The sequence below is a fragment of the Malaya genurostris genome, chromosome 2 (genome assembly GCF_030247185.1).
Source record: "Malaya genurostris strain Urasoe2022 chromosome 2, Malgen_1.1, whole genome shotgun sequence".
NCBI lineage: Eukaryota > Metazoa > Arthropoda > Insecta > Diptera > Culicidae > Malaya > Malaya genurostris.
This window is the reverse complement of record NC_080571.1, coordinates 5,288,438-5,307,701: the sequence shown is the minus strand read 5'-3', so window position 1 is coordinate 5,307,701 and position 19,264 is coordinate 5,288,438. Positions and strand designations below refer to the sequence as shown.

General features: G+C 36.5%; 1 protein-coding gene across 3 annotated transcripts in view; it reads right to left on the bottom strand.

Moving 5' to 3' along the window:
* LOC131432817 (upstream stimulatory factor 2-like) overlaps window positions 1-19,264 on the bottom strand; it is a 60,685-nt gene that overhangs the window by 12,522 nt on the left and 28,899 nt on the right. The gene's annotated exons all lie outside the window — the stretch shown is intronic.

Below are 19,264 nucleotides of genomic sequence, written 5' to 3'. Positions count from 1 at the left end.
TACACTACCGGAACTATAAATGCAGAATTCTATCGAGCTGGGTGTCTACAGAAGAGATTGCTACCTTTATATAAAAATCATAGTACACCTCTACTGTTTTGGCCGGATTTAGCCGGAAATATCAATCCACCAAATTGCCCTCAGTTTCGACCCATCGAACGTTACTGGGCAATCGTGAAGAGGGTCTTCAAGAAGACTGGTAAGGCAGCTGGGAACATGCAGGAGTTCAAAAAATTTGGGCTCATGCGTCCAAAAAATGCGAAGCAATACTTGTCCGGAACTTAATAAAGAGCGTTCGATCAAAAGTTCGAAAAATCGTGAAGGAATAACTTAAATTTCATCCGGTTTCCATTGTGCTCAAGTTTAACCTCGTACAATAAAGGATTAATTTTTAGTTTGAATAAAATATCGTTTTTTTATCATAATTTGAATCAAAAATTTGTGGATCAAAGTGATTCTCAACCCTCGCAGGAGGGAAATGGAAGCTCCTCTCCTCCTAGAAAAAGAGTGATAACGAGATCCATTTCTAAAAATACATTTTTTTAAAAATCGGCTAATTCGGCCACGTAAAGCTTGTACGAAAATAGGCCTGAATAAAAATACCTTTTAAATAAAAAAAATAAAAAAAATTGTGGATAGCTTAGACTCCTTATGTGTATTTTCGAATTAGGTTTGATGCTGGAAAAAACTGTGTTCCGTATCCCAAAACGCGACTTCCGGCTTAATTTGATGAGTAGATGCAGACAATTTTTAACAACCAAAATCAGGCACGTACCCAGAGGGGGAGGGATGGGGGGAAAGGGCCCAAGGAGGCTCAACTAGTCGAAAAGATCCTGATTTCGGTTTTCAAGAATTGTCATGGTATACTTTTGGAGCCCTTATCGAAAGCATATGAGCTTCGCTACCATGGTTAAAATAAACGGTTTAAGGTTCCAATTACTTGCTCGTCCACCTTTCTCACCGGATTTGGCTCCCTCGAACTATTAACTGTTCCCAAAACTCAAGCCATCTCCGAGAAATCTATGTGACCATCGTTTTGGAATTTTATACCACTACTTCCGGAACCAGAAACCGAAACCAGTATATCCAAATTTAGAATCATCACAAGTCTTGTGGATTCATTGTCAGTTGAATAGACGTACCTAGTCATTTGAAGTTTTGCTTGCTCAGTTTCATGTGCCAAGTAGTCTACCTGCTTCAGGCCTTCTTCACGTTCACGTCGGTCTTGACTGAATCGTCTTCAATTACCACGTTACGAGAATCGCTGTGCCCTCGTCAACTGACTCTCTTTGCTAAAAGAAATGAGTATTTCTTCGACTCCAATAGAAGTCAATGAAGAAACATGACTTCCGGTGTAACTCTCAACGGGTGAGCACGTTGCATCGTGATAGTCCGGAGAAAATTCGAGTATTTCGCTTGTAGTCTAGTGAAAAGAAAGTCGGCGAAGTATTTTCTGTTTTGTTTATTCGTTTTTTCTAATGACGACTGAAAATTAAAGCTGGATCTCGAGAAAATTAAATGTAATACGGGATAATAACACCTTTTATTTGAATACAAGTTCGTGAAATAGACCAGGCAATATCTTAGAAATCGGTGTAAGCTCCATTCCGACGTTTTGCCACTTTTTTTCGCAGCATCCGAAATTTAGAAAAGTCAACCGGCCCCTTCCGAAACGAAATCCCGGGTACGGGCCTGCCAGAAGTCATTATAATCAAATTAGAAACGATCTCAAACATCATTTTTCGGCATCTACTCGATCCGGAAATACTCGTTTTGTAAGGATTTTCAATAAATCGGAAATCCGATCTTGAAAGAACCTCAAACATAATTATCCAGCGCCTACTAATCAAATCAGCTCCGAAAATGCCCAATTTTGAAGGTTTTCAAAAAGATAGATTAAACGGCTATGTAATATAACCGAATCTATATCTGAAGAGTTTCCGAGGAATACCATTAAACCGCAGGTCGCAATCATGGATTTCAGAAACACTTCAAACATCGTTTTCCTGCATCTACTCATCAAATTCGTTCCGAAAATACCCATATCGTAAGTGTTTGAAAGGAATTTCGATGACCCCGGAAGTAATAATAATCATAATTACCGCAAATCCATTGCCCACATATGGCATAAACATCACTGTTGTCCATTAAGTATTCCTCAGCCTCAAAAAGATTTACAATATTACTGTCTGTTCTTATGAAAAAATAGCCAGTTTTGTATTAAATGCCCTTAAATTTACAAGAAGATGCCAAACTAACGGTATCTTTGTTACAAAAAGGCCATGATTTAATGTTATTCCAGTATGGGCTAAGCTTAATTGCTTGATTTTTGAAAATTCCTTCAACATGAGACTCAGTGAACGGTTTATTGTGTGCATGATACGCAAACTGTAGGCACAATTTTATACACAACGAATACGCTATGTTAGTACGTGACGTAATAATATGAGCGTACTCCTTGAAAATTTGGTGTACATTGAAGATTGAAGACTCTCATTTTCACTCACAATAATCGTTCCATCGAGATTCTACAATAAAAACGCAAGAAAATTAAGTGAAAAAAGTCATCATTTTTGCCAATTTTCTCAGAACTATCATTTAACAAAATAAATTCAAATATTTTGTATAATAAAAAGCATCATTCGAACAACATTTTGTAATTTTTTCGTGGAAAAATATTTAGTAATAAGTCGGTGTAGAGGCATTTTTGAGGACGCTTCCTAAAAATCATGATTTGCGGTGTCCACTGTATCTCAGCGCAAACTAATCAGAAGTGAACAAATCAAAGCAGCATAGTTAGAGCAGAAGTTTTTCTAGACCCCAACGTTTCTGTTTGATATTTTTAATTTTTTTTTAATTTTTGGTCGTTGTTTAAATGCAAAAGTACGATTTTTCACGAAAAAAATCGGCCATTTTGTAGCTGTAAAACCTCCCCAAAATAACAAATAACAAAACGGAAAACGTTGGGGTCTGGTTTTTTATATGTAGAAAGTGTGTGCAAAATTTGAAAATAAATTGGTTCAGTAGTTTTTGAATGACGATGGACACGAACTTTCAAAACCTGCTTTCGAGAAAAACGCGTTCAAAGTTTATTGTCTATAAAATCGAAGGAAACAATTTATTACTCAAGGGAGCACATAGGCTCTAACATTCTCAAAAAGCCATATTTTGGCATTAAAAATGCCTTACTCTTCACTATATGGGGCCGGGTGTCAATTAAAAGTTTCAAAAATAGTCGCGTAACCTTTTTGTGTCATAGTTTTGAACGTTAATAACTCGGTCATTTGTTGATGGATTGATATAATTTAACAACCAATCGATTCGGAAACTTTTAACTTAAACATGTATGACGACGTCGTTTCAGTATTTCAATAGCATATTATTGAAAAAATGGTTGGAATCGACCTATGTTTTCATCCACCAATCCCTGCTTTACAAAATGACGTCAACTTCTTGTTCGGCATAGGAGGCTTTGCGTCATGCATAAAAAACACCGCATCGTTCTGCGTAGTATGAAGAGAAATCTATAAATATAGGCTGCACAATATTTCTTTGCCTAGTTGATGTTTGACTGTGAATGAAACAAGTAGCTTTTCCGGTGAGCTGATGACTGGATTGTATATGCGTTCACTTGCTGGATTGTCGCTTTTGCATTATGTGTTTGTGAAATTTCCTGTTGTCTGTGCAACACCGTGTTCGATTGAGTATCTTATATATCATTTAGCTATTGAAGAACCGAATCAGCGTGGTTACCGATTCTTTTGAAATATCCCATGTATTTTTAGCAATTTTTGGTCGATTTTGTCATTAAAAATGCCTTACACTTCGCTTCCCGAGGCTGGGTGTTAATTTAAAACATGCAAAACTAATCGCGTAACATTTTTTATAATTTTGAACGCTTATAACTCAGTCATTTGGTGATGGATTTATATAATTCAACAAACAATCGATTCGGAAACATTCAACTTCAACTTATGAGACAACGTCATTTGAATATTTCAATTGCATACCATTGAAAAATTGGTTTGAATTTTTCCTCGATGATTTGTTAATGGATTTTTCTAATTTAAATGACTCCAAAGCTTCAATATTGTAAGCTTAAAAATGTTTTAATTTGTCAACGGATCGGTTTGCATACTTAAATCTCCATTCCCAAACGAACAAAACGTGACCATGTGACTGAACAAGTTGTTGTCCCACCAGGAATTAAACGCTTCAAAAGGTTCAAAATTAAATTCTGAAACTTATCTAAAAGCGGTCTTCTCGGTTTAGTAGTATAAATGATTTCCACAGGCTTACATATAAAGTACAATTAGATGCAATATCATATAGTATCAAAGATAAACTCAAGGTAAGTTTACCTACGATTTTACATGCATCGTTTGAATAGGAACCCTCGTAGAATTTGGTTAACCGCCAGTTTCAGTTCAATTATTATTTGCTTCAAAACAATAAGCGTCTGATGGCTACACGCGTTGTAACTATGACAATGTTCATTCATGTGTTAATAACATCAAGTTACAATATGAACAAAATTTCGGAATATTGTTACGTATCCATTTCGTATATTCCTAATATGCCGAAGCGAAAATCAATGTAAATAACTAATTATTTTATGCGGACTGTTTCACATGTTTTTATCCTCGTATTGTTACCATATTATTTACCGGCACTTTCCGAAGATTTTCGACGATTTTGATGGATTAATGAAATTACACCATTACTGAGTGTAAAGGTGTAATAACAACATTTTTCGTTAAAATATATAAAATCTTCTCTTGGATCGATTAACTGTTTAAAAAATTAATAAGTTTGTACGTTACTCGAAAATTATTATCATAAAATAAAATAGTTTTATTTGTTCACGTTCAAATCTTTAGGTTGTTTGTATCTAAAATTGAGATTTAAAGTAACTTTGAAGTGTAGTGAAGTTTAGTGTATCATCATCATTATCATCTTTATTTTTGTATATATTATGAAGACCCTAGAAACGTTTCATTTTTAATGTTATTGTGCTCGGTCGTGTCTTGATTACAACCCTCTAATTTTTTTTCTTTTGTATTTTGTTATAATGAAACATTTCGAGAATGCTTTGTCAAGTTTATTTCTTATTTCTTCGTAGTATGAGATCGGCAACGATAAAGGCCCATAACTTGCTGAGTTTTGTTCCGATAGGCTTCAAAATTTCACAGAATATTCTTGAAATATTTTACTATCAGAAAATAGAAAGAAAATAATAAATGATTTTTCAAAAGTGTTAGACCCTACCCGCCCCTTAACGCCGAATTTAACCTTTTTGGTTTTTCTTAGTGGTGGGAATTTCATCTTATTAAAAGAATGTCTGCAATATTGAAGAATGGAATATGGAAGACTATTTTCAGACACGACTGGCGAACAACTTACTCTATAAATTTAGATTGACGAATTTTGGCATTGCTCTGAATTGTCGGAGGTTCAGAAAAATGTCCGATTTTTTTTTCGAAAAAGATATAACGATATCACGAACATCCATCACTGGACACTGTTCACCATTTTCTGGTTGAATATCAGTCGCAACAAAGCTCCACACATCCGCGGGCTTAGCAGCGCTTAGTTTTATCAAATGGTAAAAGATACTGACCGAAGTGGATTTGTGCATAAGATATGCTATCAAGTCAACATCGGCGGAAGCAGGGCTACATTCTTGTCTCGGAGGAGTGTCTTTGCACACAAAACCCTCAAGTCGATGTGTTTCCACTGTGGTGGCAGATCTGCTTCTGCAGTAGTTTTGTTGCGAAGACTCAATCAGGTCAGGAGAGATAACCTAAAACATTTTACTGTTAGATCCAAAGAAAATGTGCACTTCATCGTCGGTATCACCTGCAGCTTGATTCTTACACAAACCTTATTCCAGGCACGAGTACACAATATGGTTTTGCTATGCAGGTGCCACTCGTAAAGGTATTTCAAAACTGCAATTCGATTATTTTTATTATCATTGCAAAACCGTATCGATTAGTAATTAATGATATTCCTGCAGCAGTCCGTGTACAATGACCGGTTCCCACGCACGAGGTGTCTGTCAGTTCGAACCCAGTGTCATTATGGGTGTATGAGTCAGTGACTTCAGGACTAGTACGACATGATGAATGTGTTGCAAGGCAAGACTGACTGTCTGTGTTCTCATATCACTTCACAATAACCGACGCCGAGTCAACGTTGCACAGACAGCAAAAAAGCATTATTTCGCGCTAATTTACAACACAAATTACTGCAAGGTTATCATAATTTTATAAAACCAATTACATAATTTATTGTTCACGCGCACGCTGTCGTTTGGCCATGTGCGGATCCGTCGCAGTTGGCGATGCAGAAATTCGAGCTGGATCGACACCAATGACGACATTCAGGGGTCTCGCTTTCAACGCATTAGAATAATACCGCTAAAATGCGAAAGCGTTTTACAGCAGGCCATGGAGCGACCACGAAGGTTCTGATTTTGATTGATTTTCTGTCATTTCGGTGCAACCAAACCGCTGAAGCATGATCAGAGGCCCAAGCAAAGTGCAACGACAAACTCTACGGCTACTATCAAAGCCGGCCGCGTACAGTTGTTTGAACAAAGGGTGAAACCAGAGCGGTCGTGAGACATCAATTATCGGTCGGCGTCTGGCTCGAGGCAAATTCAATTAAATATTTTCCTCTGATAAGTCAGTGCTGGAAAGTGCGTTCTATATCAAACAAGTCGCACAACATTAAATTACACCACCATCAATCCAAGTCCGTCCCTGACGGTAGTAGGCACCGATAGGCTCTCTAGAGGGCTCTAATTTGTTCGTTTCGGAACCTGATCGCATCACTTTCGATGGCTGCGTCATTAGCACTCGACTCGTCTCTGATGGCGCGCATTTAAGTAGCAAGCATGAACGCACGCGCAAATGACTGTGACAAATTATCACCTATTATCAGGATATGATGGTAGGAGTCACAGGCACACTTTCTACCAGCACATGTTGGCTGATATGAATTATGATGTTCCTTACCGTGTCAGTGTGTTTGTGTTTGCAAGATTCTTCAAAAGTGTCAATTGGTAGCGTCGTTCAGCTACGCTCTAATCTACGGTTGATGCGGTGTCAAAACTAGTTCAAAAATTTTCCTCTCACGAAGAATATTTTCATTGTTGAAACAGTTGATGATGACGCAGTTAAGAGTTATTTATGAAAGATTTATTACACCGTCTTTTCGGTGGAAATAGGCACAAATGGAAAATTAGAATGACTTATACCTCTTCTTGGGACAGAGAGCATAACATACATGATTTCCAATGAACCGAAAAATTATTAAGAAATCAGACAATAAATCAATTTCAGCTTGATCGTCAAATTACGATTTTTCCATGCAAGAAGCCGTCATATTTACCAAAAGGTATTTGTTAAAAAAACTGCAAACCAAAACAATCTTAGACATATTTGTTTGTTTTGCATCTCCGTTTTTGTATAAGCACACCAAGGTCAAGCTCGTATGGCCTCGTCTGATTATTTACGCTAACTTCAATCAAAATTAGCCATTCTTTTGTTGCACCTTTTGTACCTGCATTGCATGATATATTTTATTTTGCTTCTTATGACGTAAAGTTGTAAAATGGACAAATGAAATTGATTCTAAAAAATACAGTGACTCAAAAAAGTCTTCATTCACCATCGGATTTTGGAATATTTCTTCCTAATGTTATTGTTAGATTAATTTGATTTACTATAAAAACCTGTTTTAATCCACCTAGTGGTGTAATGATGCCTTTCTCATTTTCATTTTCCCCTGTATATTACAGCAGAAATTCCCCGAAATACTATAATTTAAAAAAGTTCAGAAAATAGTTTTGAAGATTTCTGTTGCATAATACTACTACATTGATACACTACATTTGAAATTAAGTTAGTGAAAATCTATTCATAGGTGAGAAAGTAAAGTGAGCTCCATTTTATTATATTTGATTATTATTGCCGGTACTTCCGGAACCGAAAGCTGGATATCGGTGTAGTGACATTCGGTTCATTTAACCATACACTAACATGAACTATAAACTTATTTACGGTTCTCTATGACGATTTGAATTTTGGAAAAAAATGTGCCGGTAGTCGGATTTTGATAAAATTCAGCAAATCATTTATGGGACTATCAATGGTTTATTTGGTTACAGAGTATCGTGGTCTGCAGAGATGTCCATCTCCTCTGTGTGACGAAGAGCAAGCGAAATTTCTCCCCTAGCACTGACAACTTCAACGAGAGCTCTTCTCTTTCACATATATACACCACTGTTGTATGAAGTGTGCACGCATCATGAGTGCGTTTGTTTATTTCCTTTTACCTCCTCCACTGAATCGCACCTAAGTGCTAGAGCATTAGCTAATAAATTCTCTGAGGTGGATGCAGATACTTTCACAGAGGTGTACACGCCGGTGAGCACTCTGGTGTATGGTTTGCGTAGAAGAAGCGTGGACACGCAAAATCAGCAAAATAAAACAATTTATAGTAAAATTTTCGGTTTTCCTTGCAAATTTTTCATAGCAAGGCCAGATCTACTCTCTATTAATTGAAGTTCACAGAAGTGTTCGCTCACCATCACGCGCTAGTGGTCACTTGAGTGTATTTAGACGAGAGCGCGTAAGAGCGATTCATGCGAAGAGAATGTGTTTCACTCGCGCCAGCTGCTTTAACCACAAGCACACACTCAAATGCTGTCTATTCGACACTGAGAAGAAGTGTGCTTTCCTCTTTGTGCGATGCTTCGTTTTTTGCATCCTCGGTGTGGACAAGAATCTGACGCCAGCGTGTATCACTCTGGTGAAATCCCATCTCTGGTGGTCTGCAAACTAGAGAAAATCACTAGCCAATATAAAGAGGTAGCTTATGAACAAAGTATTCCTGAAATTGACGTCCGGAACCAGGGGTTTGATTCGAATGAAAATTGGTATATTCTTATGGCATCCTAAGAACTTCATCTCCGAGAAAAGTGAGTGACATTATTTTGACATTTTTGGTGCATTATTTTGAAAGTTTTTATGTATACCACCCTGTGATTCCGGAACCGGAAGTTGGATCCAAACGAAATTCTGGCACTTTGTATGGGACCATAAGACCTTTTATATAAATCTAGGTTTGTGAAAATCGGTTCTGCCATCTCCAAGAAAAGTGAGTGACATCCCGATCAGATGCACATAACAAAATCATAACACAAGTATATCAACAGTTGATATGTATAACAATTTGTGTTATTTTGAGATATTTAACGAATGAAAAAAGTTGAAAGTTGAAACTTATGATAACAATATAATAACAAAATCAGTTATGTTGTTTTATTTCCATTTACAAGACTCATGATTAAGTTCATTAATTGAAAAAATGAGTTCTTAATGAGAAACCAGATCACTCAATAAACTATTCATTTAAAAAAAAATCGTTTAACAATTTTGGATTAGAACGATGCTAAAAGTTGACTGTGATAAAGTTTTTGTGTGTTGAATTTGCTATCTAATTTATTATTACTATTGTTAGAAATTTCTGCTTTCGGACTTCTGTAGTTATATCAAATTCAATAATAATTGTGATACAAACGTTTCAAAATCTGTTACGATTTTGTTCCCGCTAGAGTCGTTTTTGTTATGATTTTTGTTATTTTAACACCTTACCAGCCAAAAATATTTCAAAATTTGTTACAAAATATTTCTGAAATAAATTACAACAGTTGTTATAATTCTGTTATTACCATCTGATCCGGATTTAATTCACATCTTTTATGCACTATTTCCATATTTTTGGTGCATATCACTCTATCACATATGAAATTCTGGAACTTTGTTTGGAACCATGAGACCTTTAATTTTAATCTAAGTTTGTGAAACTCGGTCCAACCATATTCGAGGAAATTAAAAGATAATAATTTCACATTTTTGGTGCATATCATCCTGTAATTCTAGAACCAGAATGCGGATCACATTTTTGGTGCATATCGTCCTGTAATTCTAGAACCAGAATGCGGATCTAAATGATATTCAGAAACTTTGTATTAGACCCTTCATTTGAATCTAAGTTTGTGGAAATCGGTCAAACCATCGCTGAGAAACGTGAGTGAGATCCATTTTGGTATATATGACCACTATTTTCGGTGCTTCCGGAACCGGATACCGGGAACCAGGATAGCCGGAATCGGTTTGTTTAGTTGCCTACTGATAATGACTATCGATTTCTGTAGTTTTGAGAGCAGTTTAGAAATTTTTTTACAGTTTGAGTGACGGTGTACAATATTGAACACACTTTACCATAACAGATCGGCTGAAAAGTTCGTATCGTTTCTATGAGAGGGCGCCATTAGAATTAAATTCATACCATTTTCAGTTAGTACCAACCTTCAAAAGATACGTGTATAAATTTGACAGCTGTCTGATTATTAGTTTGTAAGATATTGCATTTTGAGTGAAGCTAGTTATTGTGAAAAAAATGGAAAAAAAGGAATTTCGTGTGTTGATGAAACACTACTTTTTGATGAAAAAAAGTGCCGCCGATACCAAAAAATGGCTTGATGAGTGTTATCCAGACTCTGCACCGGGCGAAGCAACAATTCGTAAGTGGTTTGCAAATTTTCGTACTGGTCATATGAGCACCGAAGACGATGAACGCAGTGGACGTCCAAAAGAGGCTGTTACCGATGAAAACGTAAAAAAAAATCCACAAAATGATTTTCAATGACCTTAAGGTGAAGTTGATCGAGATAGCTGACACCCTAAAGATATCAAAGGAACGTGTTGTACATATTATTCACGAATATTTGGATATGAGAAAGCTTTGTGCAAAATGGGTGCCGCGTGAGCTCACAATCGATCAAAAACAACAACGAATTGAAATAAAACCGATTTTTTTCGTCGATATATAACAATGGACGAAACATGGCTCCATCACTTCACTCCGGAGTCCATTCGACAGTCAGCTGAGTGGACTGCACGCGATGAACCGAACCCAAAGCGTGGAAAGACTCAACAATCGGCCGGTAAGGTTATGGCGTCTGTATTTTGGGATTCGCATGGTATAATTTTCATCGACTACCTTGAAAAGGGAAAAACCATCAACAGTGACTATTATATAGCGTTATTAGAGCGTTTGAAGGACGAAATATCAAAAAAACGGCCTCATTTGAGGAAGAAAAAAGTTTTGTTTCATCAAGACAATGCACCGTGTCACAAGTCGATGAAAACCATGCTGAAATTGAACGAATTGGGCTTCGAATTGCTCCCTCATCCACCGTATTCTCCAGATTTGGCCCCCAGTGACTTTTTCCTGTTCTCAGACCTCAAGAGAATGCTCGCTGGTAAAAAATTTAGAAGCAATGAAGAGATAGGCGCTGAAACTGAGGCCTATTTTGAGGCAAAGGACAAATCGTATTACAAAAATGGTATCGAAAAGTTGGAAGATCGCTATAATCGCTGTATCGCCTCTGATGGCAATTATGTTGAATAATAAAAACGAATTTTGACAAAAAAAATGTGTGTTTCTATTAAACGATACGAACTTTTCAGCCGAACTGTTATCAAGCTCTAGCGGTTTCTAAGAATTGCTTGACGATATGATATTTCTTCAGAATTCAGTTGGCATTCGGCAAAATTACCCTTTCGAATGGTGATGGTTTTCGACGATATGACCCGTTTCGGTGAAATGACTTTTGGCGAAACGACCCTTTCAATGAAATGAACTTGACCTGAAAAATAACACGTGTTCATTTGATTCTTCATTCATAATTAACATGGGTTTGCTAAAATAAATTTCATTCTTCGAAAAATCGGCGATGTCCAGGCCCATACCCAGGGTTTCGTTTCGGGAGGGGCCCAGAAGTAGCGGTCCAAAACTCCAAAATGAAACTCACATCGATTTCGTGATATTTTGGAACAGATAAGCGCAAGGAGATCGTGATAGTTCGAGGAAGCCAAATTGAGTGAATAATGTGAATGGGGAAGCAATTGGAACCTTAAATGGTGGATGATGGCGTTGCTGTTATGTACAGGCACACTGTCTTTTTTGCGTTATTCAATCGCTCCAATAATGCACTGTCGATGGTTTATTTTTCTTTTTTCAAGGCAGTTCATGAAAAGTATGCCATGACATTCCCAGATAACTGACGTCATGAACCCATTGAGCTTCCCTAGACTGCCTCTGAATACTCATTCCGGTTTTCGTTCATTTTCGGATAATCATTACATTTCTTGGTGTGTGATAATGGATCCAACCCGACAAATTCGACCAACAAGTTACCAACAAGTCCAACCGAATCCGAAGCAGCAGAGGCTAACACGTTTCCGAAGTGCGCTCGCGTTCGTCTTTTCAGTTCTGAGTATGTGTCTGCGGCATCCAGCGGATATCTTTTTCATCTGTAGAATCTTACTCGAACTGTGGTAAGTGCGCTATGTACTAATCTTTGTTTCATCTGTTGGCTCGCGCACCTTCTATTTCCAGTCATGAAGCACCTCGATCACCACGAAACTCTCGTAAACACAATTTCACGGTGCAATCTAAAGAAGCACTAGACTCATGATATCATATGCCTGGTGATGTCTATGTCCCATATGTTTTTGAACACTATAGAAGTATAGTTGAATAATAGTGACAATGGTTTTGTCTTAACTATACTCAACAATTAAATTCCCTCCTGTAGTTGGTGGGCTGACGGTATTGCAAACATCATCAGATACAATCAATTACAGCTAGAATTTAATATCGATATATGTTACAGATTTAGCTTAATTATTGAATTTAATGAATGAAATACGACTTGAATAAGATGTTGATTGCATTACGCTCCAAACATCCGGGGTTTGGAGAGGTCGGTAGGGCTTAACTGAGCTCTGTTTTATGTTTCATTTTCATACTACCGGTCCTTATTACCAGTGTGAAATGGAAATTAAATGAAGTGAACGTATCCCAATTGGGTTTCATACGATGACATCCAACGAACGGTAAATGCAGTCCATCTTTGACGTTTATTGGTGGTTTGTGTACCATGGAATACTGTGGAATGAGATAGAATATTGTAGAATAGAATAAAATAATACAGACTGAACAAATGAGCAAACCACTGATAGCTGTCAAACGATGTTCATCCAGTTCATTTTGTGAGGTTGTGTCGGTTTAATGTGAGACCTGATGGATGAGATGATCTGTGAGTGAAGTGTAAGAGGAAGTATGTGCAAGAACGGTAATAAAGGCCAATAGTAGAGATAAGAGTAGGGTAACGGTAGCCTCATTTCTCTCAGCTTCATTAGTCATCTCTTATACGAAAACATTAGTTAGAGTAAGATCTCTTGTGTCTGTTCGATAGATTGACTTCAAAAGCAAGATGAAATTAGGAGCATTCGCTTCAAGTTTTCGCGTCGCTATAACAACAGTATTGAACAATTTTCGAATTTTTTTTTCTGCGGTACGCTTCTAACGGTCGAACTAAGAAAAGCTTTTAAACTTGGGAAAGAAGGAAGAAGAAGAAAGAAGAAGAATGATGCAGGATACCAGTAATATAAAAAAAAGAAACGAATATTACTATTACAATTATTACCATTACATTCCTTACAGGCCATTACAAGAAGTGGTAAAAAACACGATCACAAAACCAGATATACGACCATTGTCATCACAAAAACAACAACTACACTATAAAACACAACCACACATTATAAAGACAATTTTATACAATCTATTTGAATTAGCACAAAAAAAACAGTGACCAAGTGGGCACCATAGCCTAGGAACGTATGTGTGTTGATTTAAAATAGAAGCTCATAGAAGCAAATCTTATCAAGGGTTCAGTGTAGAATCGAAGCAAGGGACTGCTGCCACTGTGACTACTTACAAAAAAATAAAACTATACTCAACAATTTAATTGTAATTGTCGCAAAGTTTATGAAGTTTTATTGTTGGGTTGCTTTCGACGTTTACTTGATCACCTAAATTTTAATTGAAATAACTTTGTTCGTTAACGTTCCACCCATAATTCTATGCAAAATTTGTTCCCAATTCGGAATTCCCGCCGTTCTCTGTGAGTCCTTCTGCAACAAAAGGGGCTTCGTGTTTGAGCATCTCTCACACCATCGACGTAAATCACCTAATTTGCAAGGCAGACAGCATTCGGTTTTCGTGCAAACAAACGCCCCCATGTTTGATAGCCTGGGCGGCATTTCATCGCCCCGACTTGACCGATGCGTATTTATGTGGAAAGCAAAAGTCTAGAAGAAATGGCACTCGCACTGATGGTTAGTCTACGGTCTGGGCCGGCGCCGACCGTAACCCGTAACGTGTTGGCCTAGAGCTGAATGTATCGGCAGTTCGAGTCGGAACGCTCCGGTGATGGGTGGAAGCCGGTTTCACATAATGACGGGTGCCTGATGGGAAAGATACTTCTTGTGCATCTCAATTATTTGTACCTGTTGTTGCTGTCTGTGGATTGCCACAGTAAAGAAGCTTTTCATTCTTTGATATTTAAGGGTTAGTTGGAGTTGGATGGGTACTTTCATGACAATGAGGTAACCAAATTCTTTTTTCTTTTCATCAAATTTAAGTCGGCAAGAGTCGCGATCGTTATTTCGTTGTTTGACAATCCGATATTTTTATCTGTTTCACTACCAGTTCCCGTTCAGTGGTGCGTTTTACACCCATTCTACCCAGTAAGTATACTCATTTCGCTTGCGGGCTGCTCTTGCTGGCTTTTTCGTGAACGTTCTACTGGTACTTTAATCGATGTCAAGGTTTCTGAAACAAACACTAAACAGACAGCAGACAAGCAGAGAAAAATCCGCTCCCCGCGAATGTTGATCAATTAGACGCGCTTTTCAGAATTTCTGTGCCAACACTTGCCATAGCTACCGCCAACGCCACCACCGGTTTGAACGTGAACTCCAGCTACTACAATGTGCGTGTAAGGTAGATTTAACCCTTTAGTATTCGATTTGTAGCGACCGATTTTTGATTACAACTCGAAACGACTGCAGCGATGATTGAGAGTACTCAATGTCTAGTAGAAAATTGATTTCAATAAATGATAGTAAAAGCAAAACAGCCACAGCGTACAATTGAGCGATCTTAGGTTAATTGAACTGCGAGCACAAAGCTTTCAACGGTTCGACACACGCACCAAGCAGGCATCAACACTGTAGGGGTTTCAGCACAGATCAAGTGGAGATCGTGCGCTTTTGATACTGGCATTCCACAGCAACTGGCTTGCCTTAGTAGTTCGAAAAATAACTCTTAATTAGGCGCAAAAGGGTTCGGTTGGAGATGATTACTTTTTTGGCTTCTTGGTGTTAATTGTGTCCGGCAGTATAGTTCATTCCTTGGGAATGAAAAAAACACTATTTTTTTTAATTTACGCCATTCCTGCGATTTTCCAACTTTTTGATCCCGTTCGGAATCTATTTTTTTTTTTGAAAGTGCAAAATATTCCTGCGGCCATCGATAATCTTCTCGCCAGAGTTAATTTTTTTTATTCATGGATCATATTTTGAAGTTTTAGAACAGATGATAGTTCGAGGGAGCCAAATCCAGGCTAAAATCGATGATTTTAGACTTGATTGCGATTATCATGTGTACTCCAGCGAGTTGTGAAAATTGTTACCTCATCAAAGGCAATTTTGCCGTGAATTTGAGCATCAATAACGTCAATAATATCCGATAATATTCACTGTTCATGGCTTTACGTTAATGTACGGATTCACTGTTTATTTTACAACAGCGCTCCATTGTGTCGAATCTGGAAAGTTTGTTCACTCTTTCAGTACTGGAAATTTTGTCACGATTCATTTTGTTTTAAAAAAGTTGTACTTTTTGGAACCCGTGAACCGAGAATTATTTTTGGACGCCCAATTCGAAAGTATGACGTGGTCGGGTTAAAAAATCGCGAAACTGTAGAATTACAGAAAGCGTCGCACAGTGGTCCAAAACTGGAAAAAGGCGGTCAAAAGTCTATACTGCCTTGCACTGATTTTTAAGAGCTAACGTGTCTTCGAAGAAATTTTACAGGATTATATTACGCTTCTTTTGAAAGTGGTACCTTAATTTTTGTTAAGGCGGTTGTACCAATTTCGAATAAAAATAATTTTTTTTCCATCTATTTTCTATTCTATCGTTTTGAAGAAAAAAACATTTCAAGTATTTTGGCTGAAGATATAAATAATGTAAAAAAAAATTTTTTGAGATATATTCACTTTATTTCAACTTAAGCAAATTGTTGTGATTTTTATTTTGTTTACTTTTTGACTATTAACAATATTAGGAAAAATCTAAGTGTAACTCGATGCAATTTTTTAGGCCTTTCAAAGTTAGTTTTAAATATTGAAAATCCGAAAAATTATCAAAAGTTCAACACACATTAAAAAAATGGAAAAATGTTTTCCAAACAAATATGAAAAAGTATTGTAAAAGTACAAACCTTTGCGAAGAGATTTCATTTTTGAACGTGTAAATAAATTTAATTATCGCGAAGCAATACGTTTTTTAAGACGATATGTTGATCGTACGACGCTCACTTAGAGATGTGCGAAACAGCTCATACCGGTGAGCAGCTCCGAACCGATCAGCTCACTAAAGGGAATCAGCTCATCAGCAAAAAAAATCTTACTATTTCCTACCGCTCTGTTATTTTTGGTGCTACACTGTGATCAATTTAAAAAATCTGGGATCGATTTCAGAATCTGTGTGAATCTGTGCCATTTTTTAAATCTGTACAAAAGGTTTAAAATCTGTGAAACACAGATTAATCTGTGAACCTGGCATCCCTGCTTACCAGTGCGGTAAATTGGTGAGCTGCGGTTCTTTTAAAAAGAGCTGTGAGCTATCAGCTCATTTTAAAGATTCGATTCACTGGAATAGCTCAGGAGATAATTGCCCATCTCTACGCTCACTGCAAAAGTGAGTTACAAAAAAAGCAGACGTGTGACGCCCTCTGTTAATCAACCATTCATGGTTTTAGCATGGCCATTAGGTTTTTTACCATCACTGCTAACCTCAATCGGATGAACACATTTTGACAGTTCAGCAGTACTGTTTGTGAACAGAAATTTCTTTTGTTTGTTTATTGACAAATTGAATCAGATCATTTAGGGTTCGTATCGCCTAAATAAAGTTTTAAAACATTTGTTGACGATTGAATACGGTTTGTTTTTGAAATTTATTAAATAAAACTGACTAGTTGCAAAGTGTAAAGATGATTGTTTCAGATGTGCTCTTCGATTTTTGTTTAAGCTTGTTTGTAAACAGTACCGCTGAACTGTCAAGGATGAATACTTGTTCATTTGTTTGGTCACGATAAAAAACCTAATAGTGAAAATGAGTCACACGAATAGTACTCAGGATATTCTCATTGGAAAATAAATTGGATTAGGAATATATTTTCCTATAAGTATTGTAAAAATTTGCTGCATTAAGTTGCATATTTCGCTTCGGTACAAGGTTTCCTAAGTAAAAACAGATAAAATGATGTATAACTTTTCCAGAAAAGAATAAACACAATAAACACTTGAAACAAGTTATGATTAGAAAACAAGTTTTAAGGGGGTAGTCAGAATTCAATAACTAAAACTAACTTTGAAAAAGCCTAGAAAAAAGTTCCATCGAGCTCCACTTAGATTTTTTTTATAGTATTGGGCATATCTTTTCCTATAAATTTTTTAAAAATCAGCTGCATAAAGTTGCATATTTCGCTTCGGTGTAAGGTTTTATAATAGGTAAAAAAGGTAAAATGTTGTATAACATTCCCACGAAACAACAAACCTATGCAATACCTTCAACAAAAATATGGGATTTATTATTTTCTGCAATTATTCCAAAAAAGTATGCATAAAAAATAACTCGAAACAAGTTATGAATAAAAAACTGATTTTAAGGGGGTTGCCATAAAAACGCTGTGTATATCCGAAACGGTGCGACCTAGATGTTTGGTATTTTTTACAGAGTAAATTATTTTCAATAATTCTAAAACTTTGTAGAAGAAAAAAGGTTTTCTATCTCTTCAGAAAAAAAGTTATGGTTATATTTTTTGTCAAAGTAGGCCATGAACAATTAGGGATAGAATCAAATTACGCGATATATATTTGTAAATAATTTCGTAAAAGCAACTATATGCATTAAAATAACGGTTTGGCAGCTACTGATTTATGTCCACGTTTTTATTGATTCGAACCACTGTGCGTCGTAGCGACTACCTTCCACCAACAGCAGCAACAGCAGATCTTCAACGTTGTATAAAGTTTCATTTGGATTTGAATCTGGAACTGAATACAGAATTCAGAACGTGGATTCTGGACTTAATTTCAAGTTTAGAATTTAGTTTCAAAATTCAGTTTCTGAATAAAGTTCCAAAGCAGGTTCACAAATCAAAACAAAGACTCTGGAACCGAATGCTATTTTTGGATTCTGGAACTGGTTTCTTGACTAAATTTCAAATACTGAATTTAGTGCTATGGTTTTTGTTAAGTCTTCGAATCCAAGTTTAAGAATTCTGGAATCAAATTCCAGATATGAATTTTAGATCTGGATATTAGAACCAAATTTATGATTTGAACTTCGAAACTGAATTTTGGAACTGTAATTTGAACCAGAATTAACCCTTTGATGTCAGTTTCATTTTTAAAATTCAGGCTCAAAATTCAGAACCTTTTATTCTGAAAATGAGTTCAGTTCCAGAATTTTAGAGCTAAACCAATGAAAAATATTCTTGATCTGGATTCCAAACTTGAGTTTCGCAACTGAATTCTGAGCCAGTTCCAGGTTCCGAATTTAGCTCTAGTTTCTGAAACCTGGACCCGAATTTAGATTCTGGTATAGATAAATAAATGTTGGTAAAAATACCTAATAGTTATAAACATCAAATAAATTTCACAAATCGGTTCTTTTTAGAACTATCAAAATCTTCCCAGAAACACATGCGAAGTTTTTTTTTTCTACTGAGTAATAATACTGTTATAGTGTTAATTGTATTTCTTACCCTAATTTGTTTCACGTTATTTAATTGTGTGCTAGAATATGTTTGTCGTCAATAAGTCAAACTTTAGATTCAATGCACCTTCACTCTTCTGGGAGCGAAGCAATAAAAACGAACAATTCTCGACATTCGGAAGTGTGAAACAGGCAATGCAGCTTTATTCGTATTCACGTCCTCTAGTTATGTCTGTGACATTACCCAACCAAATTTTCTCAAATGGCTTTAGTTGAATAATAATATATCTTACAAAAATGTGTTATATGAATGATTTTATCAAAA